The following is an 11,765-nucleotide window of genomic DNA, read 5'->3' as shown; positions in this document are numbered from 1 at the left end:
TGGGCTGTTCCAAGAGCCATATGATGTGACACGTATAGAAAGTGCTGGGGGGTGGGAGGGGCTGATCAGTTCTGTCTGCAAGTGTGTGACACCTTAAGGAAGAACAGATGGAGAGGTGAATGGAGATCTCAAATATCCTCGCCCCATGCTCCTCAAAGGGCAGTTCTCAGAACTGCAGCATTGGTATCCCCCCAGCAGCTTGCTAAAAATAGAGTCCTTGGCCCCACCCCAGATCTGTGGGTCCTGAATCTGCCCGTTAAGATCCTCACTGATTTTTCTGCGTGTTGCACACTGGGAATCACTGGTCCAGAGCAAGCATGGCTGTGCAGAAACTGAGGTATTCCCAGTCACCTCCCTTGCTGAGAGCAGATGTCCCTAAACAACGCAACACTCTCACCCAATGAACCTAGAAGTGGCCTCTGGGCTCCTTTCTGTCTAGCAGCCTCTGGCACTGTCCAGACCTGGCATGCAAGATGGAAACCTGTCCTGGGCCTAGACTTGGTACTATATGCGCCGCCCCCCCCCCCCCCATCTTTGACCAAAATTAGGAAACTCTGCCCAGTCCCTTCTGCAATTTCTAGAACCAGTGCCACTCATGGGACAGCAAAGGTAGGATGAAACTACGAGAGGCAGATATGGGAAACTGAGACAGGGGGCACCCACGAGGCTTAGTAAGCAATGACCTTGCTGCTAGTGTGAGGATGAGAAGGGAAGTAGACTCATGAATATCCCTTGGAAGCCCCCAGAAGGGGGTCCACAGCAAGCTGGACCCTCCCCCAGCTCAGCAGAGGGTTTCCATCCACCCTTCTGTCATTTGTTCATGATGACAACATGACAGATCTCCAATAATGACAACTTAGCAATGACTTTTTGGAAAAAGTAATTGCTCCTTAAAAATCATTACAAAAAAATAAGAAAGTAAATTATTACAGCTACGAAAACTTAAGGTTAAAGTCGAACAATACAGAAATGACATTAAAAAAATCTACCTGTGCTGCCGCTAGCAATCTCTTGTCCTGTGGTAACCGACATTAGCATTTTGGTAAATATTTCTTTCTGGCTTACTTCTTCAGTTGTATTTACAAAAATAAGATCACGCAACATGCCTAACTTTGCAACTTGGTTTTTGTCTAATAACATATCCTAAATACAGTTCCAGATTCATCCACATCTATGGATGTACATACAGACCTGATTATTTTTAGGAGCTGCCTAATATTTTATAGAATAAATGTCCCCAAATTTATTCAATCATTGTCCTAGTGATCAACACTTAATACATTCTTTTTTTTCCCTCTTTTTTTTTTTTTTTTTGCAGGAAACATCCTTAATGGATCACCCTATGTGTCTCTGTGGTTTTGCAGGATAAATTTTCCACAATGGACTTGCAGGATCAAAGGCCATCCACATTTTAAACTTTAATAGAAACTGCAGATCTCTGTCCCAAAAGATTGTGGCGGCTCACCCTCCCACCAGCAGTGTCAAAACTGCGTGACTGCCCCCCTCCTCGCTGGCCCTGGCTGTCATCCATATTTAATATTTTTTTTCCAATCTGATGGGAGAAAAAGAACATCTCCTTGTTCTTTTCGTTTGTATTTCCACAACTGCCTGAGAGGCTGAGCGTCTTTTCGTCTGTTTATTGGCCATTTGCATCTCTGCAGCGAATTGCCTGATGGTATTGTTTGCCCACATTTCTCTATTCTTATTGTGTGTTTTTTCTTAGAGGTTCTCAGGCACTCATTGGACATTAATATTAACTCTTTGTCTGTCTCATATGTGATCCATTTCTGGGCCACGAAGATCTCTGCCAACTGCCTGGACAGAATCCCACGAGATGCAACACCAGGAATAAATGCAAATTCTTATTCTAGGGTCTGCTAACCCACGTTACCCTAGGAGGGGGGCGCAGGTCTGGGGGACCACATGGGGCATGGAGGTTGGTGAGCCCAGCAGGAGGTGACAGTGGGCTACAGCTGCTGAGACAGCTAAATTGGGACCTTAGGTGCATTCATAGAGACAGAGGGTTTAAAATGATCTGTCTACCTCTGGGAAAGGCGTTCAGCTCTGAGCTGCTAGAAACGTACAAGGAGGGGGCTGGAGTCTCTTCCCCGTGAGGAGCAGGCCCCGCTCAGCCTGGAAGAGCAGGGCTATTCCAGGACAGGGGAGCAAATGAGCCATGGGCCCTGGAGGAGGAGCAAGGCCCTACAGAGATGCCAGGGAGTTGGGTCCCAGCTGAGAGTGAAGAGAAGTTCTTTCCTTAGCTCCTTATTTTTAGAATTATTTCCCAACCACTTCCTCCTCCTTTCCCTGCTTTATCTTCTTGTAGTGTTTGCAATTTCTAACATACTCTAAATGTTACTAATTATGTGCCTGTCTGGATCTCCACTCTAGAATGGCAGCTCCATGAGCACAGATTTTGGTTTATCACTAATCCCTTCTGAGGCATTCTTATTGTTTTCCCAGTCCAAGCTGTGCAGAAAATGGTAGTGAGCTCCCTATTGGGAGAGGTGAGCAAGCAGAATCTGACAGCCACCTAGCAGGCTTTCTGTGCAGGGAATCCCAATGTTCATCCATGGTCCTCTCACCAAGGTGAGGTCTGGAAGGGCCTTTGGATCTACAAGAGACCCCCCTGGGCCTTCCAGATCTTCTAGGGGCGTGTAAGTCAGCCAGCTGGGACACTAGAGCTCTCCAACTGGGTCAGCTTCTGTTTATGTCCTCATCCTGGCCCATCCTGAGCCCCAGCCCCACCTCCGGCCAGGCCTGTCCAGCCTCAGCTCTCCCCCCAGCATGAGGTCCTCATGTTTTGGAAAATCAGCCGGCCTCACATCAGTCTGCAAATATCTCAAAATATCACTTGCGACTTCCTCCCGCTCCCTGAGTCCCCCTGCCTAGGCGGGCAGCAACCTTTCCCTTGCTGTTGATTTTCAAGAAGGGCTCTTCCATTGCTGGGACACAGGGAATTTCCAGTATTTTTCTTCCTCTGCCTATTTTTTTTTTTTTTCTGGCCTTCAGACGCCCACATTGTGTAGTCCTGACGCAGCTCCAGGCCATGTTTGGCCCCAAAGGCCTGGGCTGGGTCAGTGAGGCCTGGACCAGCAGCAGCCCTGGCTCCTTGGGCGCAGGAACAATGCCTCCATAATTCATTGAAAACTCCCCTCGGATGACTTTTTCCTGTTGCTAATTGTCTCTGCGTTCCAGGCCTGCACAAACTGCTTTTTCCTGCAGCTAAATTTAAAAGGGCCAGACCCTGGAAACCGTGCACTGGGCTGGCCTCACTATGAGGGCAAAGGTGGGGAGGCTGGGTGGAAGCAGATCCTTGAAGTCACCACTTCTTCCCACCAGCACACACACACAGGTGGTTGTAGCCCTGTCTTCATTTTAATTTCCCCAACCACCCTTAGAGCCCCTTGGGCCCACAGTCACAGACTCTGGAGTTCAGCAAAGCCTACTGTGTCTGTAGAGGTCAGAGGGCCTTGGTGTTGCCCCAAAGCAGGAGGAAGAGGAAGGTCTGGGGATCCACAGGGCAGGTCAAGAGCCCATGGGTGTTGGATTCATAAGGTGAGGAAGAAGATGTTTCTCTTGGGCGGAGCAGAGCAGGGAAAGCATGGGTGGCCAGAAAGGAGTGAGCCCCTCGTTACTGGGGGGTGGGCAAGCAGAGATGGCATGCGCACATACTAGGGAAGCTGTCAAGGGCTGACCTGTCAGATGGAAGGTAAGGGCCAAGGCTTTCAGGCTTCTGTGGCTCGGGCCTCGACCAGGGCTGGTGAGGAGGGGCTTGGCCCTGCTGCACTGGGGGAATGCAGGCTCCAGCAGGAACAGGCACCACAGCCTTGCCTCCTCCACTCACTTTTGCCAAGTGTGGGACCAAATCCTCTGGTCTGCCTCTGACCTGCTGTGTGACCTTATTATACAGGTCTCTTCACCTCTCTGTTCCTCAGTGTCCCCATCTGCAAAATGGGAACAATAAAACCACTTACATCATAGGGCTTTTCAGAGAAGGAAGCAAATAAGACCTGTAAAGTGTTGACAATTGATATGATAATTATTTTAAGATTTTATTTATTTGACAGAGAGAGAGAGAGAGCACAAGTAAGGGCAGAGGGAGAGGGAGAAGCAGACTCCCTGCTGAGCAGGGAGCCCAATGCGCGGGCTCCATCCCAGGACCCTCGATCATGACCTGAGCCAAAGGCAGACGCTCAACCAACTGAGCCAGCAGGCCGCCCAATAAAAGTTATTATAATTGTTATTATTGAGGGATTCCGAGGAGCCTTCACCTTTCATGTGTCAGAAATGGCAGCTTTTGGTGTCAGCACTGTGCTCTCTGGGGGTCAGAGTTCAGCCTCCCTCAGGGAGTCATAAATTCCCAATGTCTGGGGCACATGGGCCTCCAGCTGAACTCACGGACCGGGAAGAGGCACCATGCTTGGGCCCCTGGCTCCTCTGCTCATTCCCAGGTGGCTCTGTCGCCGAGTGTGGGGGCACAGCCCAGCATTCACTACCTCTCAGAGTTGGTCCTCATGTCACAAGGCTGTAGGGAGGACGGAATGGGGTGGGGGGGGACAAGGGAGGGGGTTAATGAGAATATACACAGAGAGCAGGGCGTGGGGTGGAAAACCCTGGTGGAGAGAAAGCGAAACTCGTACTGCTCTGAGGCCCTGAGTACGCAGGAGGAAGGTGTGAGGTCAGTGTGTGCACACAGGTCAAGCGTGGGCAGATCTGGCCAGTGGTCAGTGTGGGGACGCCCCCCAGTGGACTGGGGAGCCACAGGGATGCTGACCTGGGTGTGACTCTGCAGAAAGAGGTTCTCAGACATTCCAGAGCCCGGGCAGGGGGTTGGTGGGGCAAAGGCTGGATCCCATCCAGTTCTATTTCCTAGAGGAAAAGGCCTGGGGACAAGAAATAAGAGGGGAGCAAATATCACAAAGAGGGGACAGACACAGCATGAACCTCAAACAAAAGGACTAACATAAGGCCAAACTCACTGCAACCCTACAAACATGTTTTTTTGTTTTTTTAAGATTTTATTTATTTATTTTTGAAAGAGACAGAGAACATGAGCAGGGAGAGGGGCAGAGGGAGAAGCAGACTACCCGCCCAATAGGGAGCCTTATGCAGGGCTCCATCCCAGGACCTCAGGATCATGACTTGAGCTGAAGGCAGATGCTTAATCAACTGAGCCACCCAGGCACCCTTCAAACATAGTTCTTAAGGGAGTGCTTCCCAAATGCTGGTATGTGAGTGTTTATGTATCATCTCCATGATGTTTGCCACATTTATTTATAGAATATCTTTCATTAAATCCATTTACATTTTCAATTTAGATCCCTTTCAAATAAATTTCGACCGCTGTCATGATTTGCCATAAATGAAAGTTCACTGTGAAATAGATGGGACATAAAGTGACATTGTTCAAGTCAAGCCAAACACGGTGGCCTTCAGGGGCACGGAGATGAGAACTGCTTGCTCCCCCATTGGTTAAGGGAGATTAGTGAGGGTCAAAGAGGTGTTACGTATAGGGTAGAACCTGCCTGAGACTCTCCTTGAGGGAGAGAGAGGATGAGACAAGAATGGGAGGGAATACCTTTCTTACTGTGTTCTGCCTGCGTCCACCTAAAAGAAATTGCTTACAGCTGGTGACACAGATGAAAAGAGTCCCTTGAAAGTGCTAATGCGGTGAGAATTCTAGCCATCCTTGAGGAGTCCCCTCCTGCCCTCCCTCATCATGGGACCTCGAGGCCAGCTGGGGGAAAGGTCCAGGACCTCAGGTTGGGGTAGCCCAGGCTCTGGGTCACAACCCACTTTGGGCATGTGTGGTCCTTTCTGGCACCTCCTTTATAGTTTGTGGCCCCTCCAGTGTCTTTGCTTCCTCCAGAGACCTCCCCCTCCCTGAGTCGAGAGGTCCCTTCCCTTCCTCTTTCACCTGCAGAGGAGACACCCTGGATAGCACCTGAGGAAAGCAGCATCAGCCTCTCCCCCTGGGTATCCAGCTGGCATCCCTAAGGAACACAAACAAAACCCAGGCCCTAATGTCCTTCCTCAAGCTGCTCCTTTTGCAGCCTCTTAACTCATGAAGAGCAGCTCTATCTTTCCAGAACATTGGAATCATTCCTGCTGTCTCTCTTCTCTCCCACCCTAAATCTGATCTGTTAGAAAATTCCATTGGCTTGATCTTTAAACCCCATTCTTCCTGCTTCCACCTTGCTCCCAGACAGACTGTTATTCCCCAGTAGACAGAGGAATCCTGCTGAAAACAAGCCAGGTCCCATCTCTCCTCTGCTCCATACCCTCCATGACACCCATCCCACTCAGGGTAAAGCCAAAGCCTTTCCTGTGGTCCGAACAATCCCCCACCCCTGCACCACCAGCCCACCACGACTATTCCTCTCTGTCTTCACCTCCTTTCCCACTGTCCCCCAGCTCATCCACTCTAGCCCACCCAGCCATTACTGTCCTTTCAACACACCAAGCATGCTCTGCCTCAGGGCCTTTGCATGGAAGCTTAATCTTTCAGACATCCTGATAGCTCATCCCTCACCTCCTTCAGGGTCTTGTTTGAAAGTTACCTTCTCCCTGAGGCTCTCCCTGCTTTACTTCCCTAAAGCACACATCACCAGGGAACACTGAGCATTGTACTTACCATGTTTGTGTGTCTCTCCCCTCCTGGGAGAGGGAGGAATTTTACCTATTTTGTTCACCACTGTGGCCCTGTGGGTGCCATGCAGCGGGAGTCAACACGTACTTGTTGATGTGTTGAATAGATGACTCGCAGGTGGGGAGAGAGACTCCTGCTGCCCCAGGGGCATATGCTGGCACTAATATGGCCAGTCTGGCACTCGTCCCCACTTGGCTCCAGCCACAGATTCATGGAGACAGAGCAGAGCCTACCATGTCTGTCTTGGGGCTAGTTGTTATCACGGGTTCATCAAGCTATGGAAAGCTGGGGAGCCTCCAGAAGCTGGACCCAACCCCCTAAGGAATAGTCCTACCAGTCCAGCGGGCATCAGGAATAGTCCATGGTGGGTCCAGTGGACAGAGAAGACCACTGACCCCAGTTGTGTCCTTCAGCAAATTTGTCACTAATGCAGTACTGGGCCATGTCTGCTGACTCCCAGGGTTCTTGCACTAGGTAAAGGATTTCCTCCTTCTGAATGCAATGGACATCCACTCTGCAAAATAGTCTCATAGGAGCGCCTACTCCCAAGGCCTTCGGGAGGTTTCAGTGAGATGGCCCATGCGGGGGGTCGGCACACTGTCCATCCCTGAGTCCTTTGGATAAACCATGCCAGCCAAGGGGATCCTCTTGTCAGGAGGGCTCTCATGAGGGATTTCAGGCATGGTGCAGTCCAGGAGGGAGAACTGTTGGAGCATGAGAGCCTTCAGCGGCCTCTAAATGGAGGTGAGAGATGACACTCTTGTGGCGTTACCAGGGAAAGAAGGGAGTCCTGCGGGGTATATTGGAGTCCTCTCTGGGGTATGCAGGTGTGCTCCTAGGTCAGGGCTGATCAAAACTAAAGCCCTGTGGCAGTTGGCCTCTCCCACCCTTCCTCCTTCCTTCCAGTCCTCACTCACAGTCACAGTCATTCAGCAAACACCCCCTGGCAGGGGCATCGGTTAGAGATGAGATTTGGGTGCTGCCCAGAGGAATGCAGAGTCCATGGGGGAGGCTGGTGCAGACAGGCCTTCATGCCTATGGGATGTGGGAAGAGGGAGCTGCAGAAGCCCAGGAGGGACATGGAGCACTGGGCTTGGAGAGGGCTTCCTAGAAGAGGTGATATCTGAGACCCGAACTGTGAGAAGGAGTGAAGTAGGTAAGGGCACAGAGAGAAAGGAAGTGGGAAAGAGCATTTACGAAGGCAGAGGGGAACAGGGAGTTTTGATCAGGGAGTGTCAGGGCTGGACTGCGCCAGAACTCGAGATTGGGCAACCAGAATGGTCCAGAGGAGCCCTGTGTCGGGGGTCTGGGCCACCACAGAGTTAGCAGGGAAGGTAGAAGGGGCTGGCCTAGAGGCCTTGGGAGGAGACCTCATTATTTCCCCTGCTCAGGGCCATGCCAGACTCCCAAATTCATGCTGTGGCCAAGCAACAATGGCCTGGGAATCTTCCTGGCTGGAGTGCTCATAGTTGGGGCACACTGGTGGGGAACATCCCTAAACTGAGGATGCTGTGATGGTGGCTGGAAGCCTGGGCACAGGAGGGAGGGGATTGTGGGTTGCCACCCCTCCTGATCCCCTCTGTCTCTGCCCCAGGCATCTTGGCTCAGGTTTGCTCTGGAGGGTTGGGAACTGGGTCCTGGCAGTCAGAGGTCCTACTTTGGTACCTTTGAGGTCCTTTAGTGCTTTCCCGTCATGCCTTCTACTGCTCCCTCCAGAGGCCTCCCCTTCCGCAAAAACTCCGGTGTGCCAAGGCTGTGCACACCTGCAGTACCCTCCCCTCTGATCCTCCGCTGCCTGGCCACATCCTCCCTCACTGCCTCGCTCTGCCCCACCTTCTCCGAGCTTTCACAGGAGATACCCCCATGTCTGTTCCTGGGAGGGATATCATTGCTTTTTCTTTTTCTGACATTCTCTTCTCCTCCCCCCACCTTTTTTTTTTCTCTTCCTCCTTCCTTCTCTCTTTTCCCATTTCCTGTGTTTTACTCTCTGTCTGAAGCACAAGCTTTGTCATCAAAGACCCAAGTTCAAATCTTGCTCTGCCACTGACTATGTGACTTCGGGCCAGTTACTTAACTTCTTGATGTCACAATTTACACTTTCACAGAATGAAGAGACTGGAAGGACAAAGTCAGATGACTGGCACTACCTGCTTCAAGACTTGCTAGAAAGTTCCCATAACCAAGACGTTGAGGTAGGAGTCAAAGAATAGGCAGAAAGACCCTTGGAAGAGAAGACAGAGCCCAGAGATAGATGCCCCCCAAAATCTAGTGATCGTTGACAAAAAAGCAAAAGGAATACAGTGGAGAAAAGATTATCTTTCCTGCAACCAGTTCTGGGATGACTGGACATCCACATGCAAAAAAATGAATCTAGACCCAGACCTTCCAAGCTGCATCAGAAAAAACTCAAAATGGATCACTGACCTGAGTGTAAACTACAAAACTATAAGATTCCTTGAAGATAACGGAGGAGGAAATACAGATGCCCTTCAGTCTGGTGATGTCTTTTTTAGATACAACACCAATGAAATAAATGAAACACTGGTTATCTAGACTTCCTTAAAATTAAAAACTTCTGGGACACTAGCGTGGCTCAGTCGGTTAAGTGGTTAAGTGAATTCCTTTGGCTCAGGTCATGATCCTGTGGTCCTGGGATCAGGGTCCTGGGATGGAGCCCCATGTTGGACTCCCTGCTCAGTGGGGAGCCTGCTCTCTCCCTCTGCCTGCTGCTCCCCCTGCTTGTGTGCTCGCTCTCTTCCCCCCTCCGTCGCTCTCTCTCTCTCTGACAAGTAAATAAATAAAATCTTTAAAAAATTAAATTAAATTAGATTAAACTAAAAACTTCTGCTCTGTGAGAGACAATATCAAGATAATGAGAAGACAAGACACAGGTTGGGAAACATTATTTGCAAAAGACACATCTGATAAAAGACTATAATCCAAAAAAGATAAATAACTCTTAAAATTCAGCAACAAAATGAGCAAGCCACTTAAAAACAGGCAAAAGACCTGAACAGATACCTGACCAAAGAAGATACGCAGATGTCAAATATGCTATGAAAAGATGCTCAAGGGACGCCTGGGTGGCTCAGTGGGTTAAGCGGCTGCCTTCGGCTCAGGTCATGATCCCAGCGTCCTGGGATCGAGTCCCACATCGGGCTCCTTGCTCATCGGGGAGCCTGCTTCTCCCTCTGCCTCTGCCTGCCATTCTGTCTGCCTGTGCTTGCTTTCTCTCCCTCTCTCTCTCTGACAAATAAATAAATAAAATCTTAAAAAAAAAAAAGATGCTCAAAAATCGTATGCCATCATGAAGGTGTCAATTAGACAACAGTGAGATAACACTAAGTATATATTAGAATGGCCAAAATCCAAAACACTGACAACACCAAATGCTGACAAGGATGTGGAGAAACATGAACTTTCATTTGGTGCTGGTGGAAATGCAAAATGGCACAGTCACTTTGTAAGACAGCTTGGTGGTTTCTTACAATAATAAACCTACTTTTCCCATGTGATCCAGCAATTGAGCTCCTTGGTATTTACACGAAGGAGTTGAAAACTCATGTCCATACTAAAACCCGTACACAGATATTTAGAGCAGCTTTATTCATAACTGCCGAAACTTGGAAGCAGCCAAGATGATCATCAGTAGGTGACCCGATAAATAAACCATGGTACGTCCAGACAATGAAATATTATTCAGTGCTAAAAAAAAAAAAAAAAAAAAAAAAAAAAGCGCTACCAAACCATGAAAAGACATTAAATACATATTGTTAAGTGAAAGGAGCCAAAGGGTTATTGGGGAGGGAAGGATGAGTAGAAAGAGGGCAGAGGATTTTCAGGGCAGTGAGATTACTCTGTGTAATACTACTGCGGTGGATACACAGTTTTATACTTTCGTGGAAACTCACAGAATGTAGAGTGAGCCACCAAGAGTGAACCCTAATGTCAACTGTGGATTCAGTTGATAACAATGTGTCAGTGGAGATTCATCAGTGAGAACAAGTATCTCACTCTGGTGGGAGATGTTGATAGCGAGGAGGAGAGCTGTGCTTGACCAGGAGTGTGGGGAGGGGGGCAGGTAGTACCTGGGAACTCTCCACACTTGGCGGTCCGTTTTGCTGTAAACGTAAAACTGCTCTAAAAAATAAAGTCTATTCTTAAAAAATTGCAGACAATGAGAGTCCCTTCCTCCAGGGGCTAATATCAGGCCTGAACAAGGGCATACAAAGATGGCTCTTAGGGCAGAGTGTAAAAGAAGAGTTCATTAGTTTGGAAACCAAAGGAAACACAGGGCAGGGCCTTCTGACAGGTCAAAGTCATCCTCAAAAGATGCACATTTGCGGACTCTGGAGGCTTGAGGAGGAGAGAATCTTTAGAGACTCTTCCCTTCCTGTTGCTCCTAATCTCATTTTTTATAGATGAGGAAACTCCCCCGGCTTAGCTTCTGCAATGAGAGGAGTGCTTGCTCCCAGCGTCTGTAAATCAATTTCAGGGAAGGACTCTGATTGGCTCTTCCTTGGCCCTGTCACTGTTGCTAGAGAGAGATAGAGAACAGTGATTGGCCAGGCTGGACCACATGCCTACCACCATGCAGGGGACTCAGAGTTTGTTACCAGGAAAAGGGGAATAAGAAAACTTGCAGGAAACAGAAAAACAATGGTTGCCATGGTCTCTTTCCTGTGCTGACTATGTGGCTTGCAGACATCACCCAGGTCACTCTTAGTCCCCGGGGATGAGGAAACGATCTAGGGGCTTCCTAGGCCTCTGCCCAGCTGACTGCTATCCCCAGCCATGGAAACCTTCCTGCTTTCGGGAGTGGAGGGACAAGGGTGGGATGGGGGTAGCCTGTCTAGAAGGAATTTCTGTCCTAGAGGAGACTGCAGGAGGGAGGGAGCTAAAAAGGTATCAGAAATGCAGAGAAAGAGACAGAGAGATGTCTGTGTCCTTCACCCCCTCCCTCCTTTCCAGCTAACTCCCCTCCCCGCCCCCCAAATGCAGGTGAGTAAACACCTTGTGATGGAGTTGGGTGCCCCAGGAAGGAGCTCCTCCTGCCCCCACATTGTCCCAGTCCCTGTCACCAGCTCCAGGGCCATACCTGGGACATTGTTCC

The sequence above is a fragment of the Lutra lutra genome, chromosome 1, assembly GCF_902655055.1.
Source record: "Lutra lutra chromosome 1, mLutLut1.2, whole genome shotgun sequence".
Classification (NCBI taxonomy): domain Eukaryota; kingdom Metazoa; phylum Chordata; class Mammalia; order Carnivora; family Mustelidae; genus Lutra; species Lutra lutra.
This window is presented reverse-complemented; position numbering follows the sequence as displayed.